We start from the raw sequence: 6,000 nt of genomic DNA, 5'->3' as shown, positions 1-6,000 counted from the left end.
CCAATCCTTGGGAGACTGACGCTGGAGTATCACAGGTGTGAGGCTAGCAGGCAGTAATTTAGACACTGTTTCTAAATAAGTTAACTAACAGGGAAAGAGGTAAAGCTTTAGAGGTATACTGCCTTGAGGTTTAACCCTAGTAGTATGTGTAAAACAACAACTAAAGAAGATCCTGCTCAAAATAAACATTTTAAAATCTAGGAATGTAGCTCAGTGGAAGCGCATCCCTGGTGCACATCAACATTATCTATATCCTCTGTTATACATTAATAGAGTTATATTCTAATGACAGGTGGACTATAGTCTCTCTTTAGAAACATAAGTTTTACACTGAAACAATCCACCATGCCAAGGAGAAGGAGAGGGCAAATAAATTGTTGATTAACTTTGTTCTTTAAAAAAGAAAAAATTCCTTCTTTAACTTGAGAGAAAATAGAAAACATAAGGGACTTCAGATAAATGAAGAGAGAGACCAGTGGCACAGTGGAAGGAGAGAGATGATGTGGGGAGAGATGAAAGAGGATGGAGGAAGGAAAGACTTTAAATGATGCTGTGTCGTATGTGAAGATAACACCACCAATCTCAACCACATGTGCAGAAAAGGAGGAGTCAGGAGCAAGGTGGGCTGCAGGAGGAAGTACACTGAATGCCGTGTGCATATACGTTTATATCAGCTTGAACCAAACTATGATGTGTCACAATCCACCAATTTAAATATATTTTTTAAAAAGAAACATAATTTTTCTCTCTGTGGTCACCCACAATCCTGATAAACATACTCTTTGAGACTAATTTGCTTACAAAATAAGTGTAGACTGCTCATGGTGCAGCAATTATAATCATAAACATTCTGGGCACCCTTTACTTTGCTGGAACTGTCGGGGCCCACTCGGCTGGACCGAGATGGCACCCAGGCTTGTTGCCAGCGTGGACTCAAGATGGCGCCTAGGCCTGCAGCCAAATCATAAGACTCACAAGATTGACGTCTCCTTGAGCATGTGCAGTGTGCCATATTACATGCCTGCAGAATGATCAGTGACACAGCACCTCGTGCTACCACCAGCCTGCCTATGAGAGAGTCAGAAATGTGCATGCCCTAGCTGTGGGAAGCTTGGGGTTGGTAGGAAACAGAGGGAGGGATTATGATACTGATATATATTGTGCTTGCTGTACGCATTGAGAGGATTAAGAAGAAGAATTAAGGATCCATTAAAGAAGAATTCACATTTCAGCTGAAGAGGTATCCGTGTCATTCTCTAAGTCCCTGCGGGTCAGAGTCGTAAGGGACGATAGGAACTTTTCAGGCATTTTGAATTTTCAAAAGCCTCTCAAGGGTATGAAGCTATGTCAATATTCCAAAATGCATCCTATAACAAAGGAGGCATTTGCATTAGAAGATTGCAAATAACAAGTTACAAAAAGAACCAGACCTGAGCCGGGCGTGGTGGCGCACGCTTGTAATCCCCGCGCTTGGGAGGCAGAGACAGGAGGATCGTGCAGGTTCGAAGCCGGCTGCGCGCACTGGCTTAGGAGACCCTGTTTCCAAATTTAAAAAAAAAAATGTAAAAATAGGTCTGGGAGTGTAGACCGGAGGTAGAAGAGCTTCCAGGAACCCCAGTACCACCATCAAAAAAAAAAAAAAAAAAAAGAACCAGACCTGGTAACTGTGTGCACTCAGAGAAGCAACGGGTTTGGAGGAGCAGCCAGCTAACCAGAGGCCCAGACTGGGCTTCCAGGTAACATTTCACACCCAGAGAAGCCACGGGACCAGAGTACACCCAGTGTGTGCCACCACTGTGGGCGCCCATTGTGCGCAGTGTGACCAGACCGGCTAGTCCGGAGTCTCAGGAAAGGTGCATTAGATCCAATACCCTCACAGGACCACAAGGGATCACTCCAAAAATACATTGAACATCTCCACACCTGGGCAAAGAAACACTGACTGCAGAGGTGTGGACTATAGGCGGGAATTGCACAGAGCCTGGGACTTGAATAGAACTCACTAATAGGGACTACTGACACAGTGGCACATAAATGCCAAGTTATCAGAGGAGAGAAAGGGGCCCAAACACTCAGAGAGCAGGCTCAGAAGCTGACCATAGGGTACAGAGCAAATAAGAGATACTGGAAAGTACTCCAGAAGCTAATACAGTGATAAGACATTCAGATATTATACCAGCCTGCCCCATATTTGTAAATTAATAGTACTTTTCTTGTTTCATTTTGTTTTGTTTTGTTTTGGTTTGGTTATATTTTAAGGGCGTTATTTTTTCTTTTTCTTTTACTTGGGTTTCAGTTTGTTTGGTTGTGTCACTTTGTTGTCTCACACGATTGCTAGTTCTTTTTATTTTATCTTATTTATGTCCTCTTTTTTTCTCTCTCTTAAACCTTTTTGTTCTCTTTTGGTTATTTTGTTGTTTATTGTTGTTTGTCTTTGATGTATAATAGTTAGACTGCATATTGTTTTTTTTTACTTTATTTGTATTTGTGTGCACCTTCTCCCTCCCCACTCCTTTTACAAACTTCTTCACTCTAGCCTATCTATTCTTTTCTCTCAAAACTTTCTTTTTGTCCCTTTACTGTATCTCTTTGTTTAATACTCAAGGTATCTCATTTCTTCAAACTTAAATATTCTACTAACTACAAGAGTCCTACAATCTCCCATTCTCAACTAGACACTACCAAATTATACTTAAATTCTTCCTCAATCTAATCATATCCTTTACCTTACCAAACTCCTGCTTCCATCACCGCAGCTTCTCCACCATCACCCAACCCTCACCACTGGAAAAACTACTGCGTACCTGCTGACATTTCTAAATTCCTACTACTAAGCCTGGATTAAATATCATACCCACAAATGATGGGAAAATATCACAAAAACAGGCCTGAGACATGAAAATATGAGAACTAGGAACAGTGAAGAGACAATGAAAATCACGAATACTCACCTACAAGAAATGCAAGAAGGGGAATTCCGAATCCTGATCTACAATATGATAAAAGGCATTAAAACAAATCTACAGAAAATGAAAGAGGAAATAGAAACACTAAGAGTCAGAAAAAGACCTGGAATAAAAAAAAAGTCAATAAATGAAAGAAGACAGCAATAGAAAGACATTCTGAAAGATTAGATGAAATAGAAAGTAGAATATCACTGTTAGAAGATAGTTCATTCAAAACCAACAACATAGTCAACAGCATACAAGTCATTACAGCAATAATACCTAAACATCCAACAACTATGGGACAATATGAAACATCCTAACTTATGGATAAAAGGCATTGAAGAAGGGATAGAAGATCAGACCAAGGAAATTCATAATCTCTTCAGAGAAATAATTTCAGACAATTTTCCAAACATGGAAAGAGACTTGGATATACATGTCCAATAGATGTACATACACCATTAAGACAAGATCAAAGAAGGACATCCCCAAGCCATGTAACAGTCGAAAACACCAACATAGAGGCCAAGGAAAGAACCTTAAAAGCAGTGAGAACAAAAGGACTGGTGACATATAGAGGAAAATCAATAAAAATTACCCCAGACGATACAACCTAAGTCATGAATGCCAGGAGAGACTGGTAGGATGTGATCCAGCTCCTGGAAGAAAACAATTTCTAACCAAAACTACTATATCCAGCAAAACTATTATTCAAAATTGATGGAGAAAAAAGTGTTTCAAGATAAGCAGCATATCAAAAAAAATTCATGAATTTAAATCCATTGCAATTTTTTTTTTTTTTTTTTTTGGCGGGTCTGGGGATGGAACCCAGAACATTTGGCCTCCAAGCTACACACCCTGGCCAATTATTTTTATTCTTTATTTTTAAACAGGTTCTCACTGAGTTTCAGAGGGCCTCACTAAGTACTGTGGCTATCTGAAAACCGCAATCCTCCTGTCTCAGCCTCCCAAATGGTGCGATTACAAGCATGTGCTAGCATGCCTGGCACAATTTTTTAAATTTAAAGCCATTATTTGACTGCTTTCTTTTTTTTATTCCCCCAAAAGATGCTGACCCCACGCCCTTTCACATTCAAGCGGAAGTAACAATGAAAACAAACTTCTTTGGTACCCTAAACGTCTGCAGGGAGCTGCTCCCGCTCATAAAACCCCAAGGTGAGTGTGGCTGGGCGCCCCGCTGCCTGGGCCTGTGTCCTCTCCTGCACCGCTGCACAGGCCTCCCAGCTGGGCCTCCACCTGCTGGGTGCAGCCCTGCTGCCACCTCTGCCCTGGTCCAGCCTTGGGGCCCTCTGTCCTGAGGCACTTTGTAATCCTGGCCCTTTTTATTATTCAAATCTTGTTCAAAGCAGTTTGTTCTGTGCCCTCCACACTGCAGGCCTGAGTCATTCAATGCCCTGCCCATCTCTGCTGTCAGATTGCACTTTTCCAGGCTGGTGGGACCTTCACCAACATCAATCAATTCACTAGGCCCCTCCCACTAAAGCTGAGACCTGCCCAAAACCTCCCAGGGCCCCACACACCCGTTCCTCTTTCTGCCTCTCCATCTCCTCCTGATAGCCCCAGTGTAAACAGACAATTCCAGAGGAAATCCTCCATGCTCCCTAAACAGGCACTCAGCCCTCACTACACAGTGGCAGACCTTGTAAGAGGCCTTGTTCTGACCCTTTTCCTCTTCCAGGTTTCTGCACACGACCTGGCTAACCCACTCCCCAGGTTCCATCAAGAAGCTGCTGGGTGCTTAGCAGATTCATAAGAATGTCCATGATCTGAAACTGCCAACCACCAGGATCATTTTATTTTTATTTATTATTTTTATTTATTTATTTTTCCATACTAGTGATGGAATCTAGGGGTATTCAACCTCCAAGCTACACCCCAGCCCGACTAATTATTCTGTATTTTGAAACAGGGTCTCACTGAGTTGTAAAGGGCCTCATTAAATAGCTAAGGCTGGTCGTGACCCGCGATCTTCCTGTCTCAGCCTCCCGAATGCTGGGATTACACAAATGTGCCACCACGCCTGGCTTCCCCCGGCTCATTTTAACTCTCCATCAACATGCCCCTCCACATGTAACAAACTTTCCTAGTTCTTTCTTTGTAGACTGCTGAATATACCAGGTCATGTTTACAGTAGATGAACACCCCTTAATTACTCCATAAAGACAAGCAGCCACAGAGGGATGGGTGCACGGAGCTGAGGTCTCACTTTCCCTCCTCCTCTTCCCATCCTGTGCTCTCACGAGTCCTACAACCACACAGGTCATCTCTTTCCAATATCATCAGAATCACTACCTGCCCAAAGCCATGAGGCAGGCATGGAGTTACACATGCAACCATTCTACCATCCGTATGTTTTCTTCTTAGAATGCACACCGACAACTCTCCTAAATGGAATATTCTGCCCTACAATCCAGGGAGGTGGGTATTTGCCATTCTTACATACTCTGCTGACATAATGACATGATGTGTTTTAGGCAGAGTGGTGAACGTGTCAAGTATATTGAGTCAGAGGTCACTAAAAGGCTGCAGCCAAGGGCTCCAGCAGAAGTTTCGAAGCAAGATCATCACCGAGGAAGAGCTGGTGGGGCTCATGAACAAGTTGGTGAAGGACACCAAGAACAGGGTGCACCAGCAGGAAGGCTGGCCCAACTCTGCCTATGGCATGACCAAGATCGGCATCACCGTTCTGTCCAGGATCCAGGCCAAAGATCTATTTTTTTTTTTTTTTTTTTGGTGGTACTGGGGTTCCTGGAAGCCCTTCTACCTCCGGGCTAGACTCCCAGACCTATTTTTACATTTTTATTTGAAAACAGGGTCTCCTAAGCCAGCGCGCGCGGCTGGCTTCGAACCTGCGCGATCCTCCTGTCTCTGCCTCCCAAGCGCGGGGATTACAAGCGTGCGCCACCACGCCCGGCAGATCTATTTCTTAACCTGGAGAATATGGTGAATGGTGTTAAAATATGATTTTTCAGAATAAAGTAAAATTATGAATCATAAAAAATAAATATAAAAGTAACCTCATGAAATGCAA

The sequence above is a fragment of the Muscardinus avellanarius genome (genome assembly GCF_963383645.1).
Source record: "Muscardinus avellanarius genome assembly, chromosome: 5".
Lineage (NCBI taxonomy): Eukaryota > Metazoa > Chordata > Mammalia > Rodentia > Gliridae > Muscardinus > Muscardinus avellanarius.
This window is presented reverse-complemented; position numbering follows the sequence as displayed.